The sequence below is a fragment of the Gavialis gangeticus genome, unplaced genomic scaffold (assembly GCF_001723915.1).
Source record: "Gavialis gangeticus isolate Ggan-Ray unplaced genomic scaffold, GavGan_comp1, whole genome shotgun sequence".
NCBI classification, from domain to species: domain Eukaryota; kingdom Metazoa; phylum Chordata; order Crocodylia; family Gavialidae; genus Gavialis; species Gavialis gangeticus.
In genome coordinates, this window is record NW_017728997.1 from 9224557 (window position 1) to 9227440 (window position 2884).

Sequence of the window (2884 nt, forward strand, 5' to 3'; positions counted from 1 at the left end):
GTCCAGTATGAATGCAGAATTATTAATTTCCACCTGGAATTTTTTTTTGTGGCACTTGTACCTATAGCTTTTCCCTGCTTCACAAACAGTACTTTCTGACTTGCCTAGAAGGAAGGTGGAGTTTTCTTTGGCTCACGTTATTTGTATTTGAATAGGAGACCCTCCATTGTTACCAGTCAATGGGACAGCAAATGGGAGCAAACAGCCAATTCCACAAATACAGATGCAAGCAATAATAAAGCAATTTAATAAAAAACAGTGAGCATTCATATGCTTTCTAAATACTCTCAAACAGTCACAGGCGCTCTGCTCAAAAATGTTTTGTTTACCGAACAAAATAAAGCCAAGTGACAAAGACAGCAATACAGCACAATTCTAGTATCTCTTCCATCAGGATTAACTCCACTTCCCCTCTACTTCAGTAAAAGATACTCTTCCTTTACACCAGAGGAAAAAGGGAGCAGAATCAGGCTTGAGATATTTGGGGAAATAGTTACACTAGTGACAATTTATGGGAATGAGCCTCAGCTGGTATAAATTGGTACAACTTCATTGACTTCAGAGCTGATTTGCTTTGTACAGTTCAGCCTCCTGCTGAAACATTCATTTTCCTAAATTACAAGTCTTCTAAACTACAGGTCTTCCTGGTTAAAGGACATGAGAGGAGGAAGAAAGTATGCTTCCCTACCAAGACCTTTGCACTGAAGGTTTTCCACACACCAGAAAGTTCAAGACTTCACACAGTTGAAATCCTTCCCTACAGGATGATTTTATTCAGAGATCTTATCCCACCAGTTTATATGCACTCAGCCACTTGTTACCAGGAACCGAAATCAACCCACAGCAATGTACCAGGGATTTATAGCTACATGGCCGGGCGCGACACGTGGGTGAGGGATTCAGCCTCAATTGTGTTCGGGTAAATTTGATCGATCAGATGACTTTATTTCTCCTAATATCCTTCCTTTACCATGTGTAATACCTGAATGGTAAGAAGAGGAAAACCTTAAAAGTCTATCTAAACTTTTCAGGGCATATTGATTCAAATGTATGAACCTTCGCTGAAAGTAACGTTTAAGAAAATAAAATCTTTGGCCTGATTCAGATGTGGCTTAAAATTGCAAGCGACTCTGGTGACTTCAGGCGAATTGAGGCCTGCGTAAGTGCAGGGTGGGAAGCAAGCCCTGTTTCACTCCAAGTGACAGCGTTAACAAAGCTCTGTGGCTGCAAATCTGGACGTGCAGCTTCCCATTGCCTTTCTTACCGTTTCCTCTCAGGACATGGTCCTCGAACCACACTCAACCTGGCTGAAAATGAAGCACATGGCACTATGCTAGTGCTATTCAGTAGAAAAAAGGATGGTAAAACCTGTCCCACAATGGGCAGCCCATATGCTGCATCTCCATTGTGCCAAACCCTGCAACCCCAGACCCGCACAGAAGCCAGCAAGGGAAAGAGTCCACTTTTATATGGAGTCACAAGCCAATGGGCTAAGGAGAGGAGGACAGACGCAAGTAAATAAATGTTAACATTAAGGTGCGTACACTTAGGATCCGGGTAACAGGAAGTAAAAAGAGTGGCACTGTGGTGAAATCACACCAGCACAAGTAACCGGTTGAAGACTAACACTGTGATATGCAGTAACACTTGAAGAAGGGTGTTTGTACCCAAAAGCTTGCAAAGACCAATTTTTCCAATTATTTAGTTGGTCTACTAAAAGATATCACATATACCCGAAGAACCTTGTCTGCCTATGTCCTTATACCAACATGGCTAAAACCAACACCCCCGAAACACCGTGACATAGACACTTGAGAACCTTAAACACTCCCAGAAGGACTCCAAACCAGTTTCTGGTCCCATAAAACACTTAACTGCCGTCTGCCCAGGCTCCACGTATGAGCCCCACTGCTGCAGGTCACAGCCCTAGCTCCACTGCTCCTTCCAACTCTCTGGCCATGCGTCTCCCTCACTTCCCTTACTGCTGCAAGACCTACACTCTGATGCTGCTCCTTCCACTTCCTCCTGCTCCCGGCTGCCTTATAGGAGTTGTAGGGCATGTTGCAGTTCATTCCTCCAGTCCCCTGGAGTCTTCTAGGAATTGCAGTTCACTCTTTAGTTCCTTCCTCCAGTCCCCTGGAGGCTTGTGGGCATTGTAGGTCACATTCCAATGTTACAGTACATGACATTCAACATCACAGCACATTACACCATTTATGGTGCCAGACATTTCACAATGAGACACCAGCCCATATAGCTATATCTGTACTATGTACATTAAAGTACATAGTACAAATATAATATTTATATACAACTATAAATGTATATAATATATACAAAAGTATATATTTTTTCTTTCTTCCTTTCTTTTCTTTCAAACTTAAATGAAACGGGTTAAAATTCAGAGAGAGATGTGCTTTACTCCCTCTTGAACCATGTGGGACACATACAGTATAATCTAGGACAAAGTATAAAAAGATCAGAGGACCCCCCGAGTTATTTGCTTTTCTGTTGATATGGGATTATCATTTATCTTTCGAGGAAAGAAAAATTATGCTTATGAAGTGAAAACATCCTACAGAAATATACAAAAATGCGTAGTAAGCTTTGTTTTTAAGCGGCAGTACAATTTAAGGACCGAGGGCCACATTTTTGTAAGTGCGGGCGCCTGGGGATGCACACGAAAACCCAAATTATTTTTTAAAAGTAGGCCTCGAAGTTCTGTGGCATTGGGCTATTATGAGGAGCTGAGGAAGCTGTCAACATTGCATTTCAATGCGACTGATGTGTCATAGGGAGAATGATATCCCTTATGAGAACCCAGTGAGGAACCCAAACCTTTTGGTGGTTCTCTGCTGCCTTAGCAATGGTAATCAGTAGGATG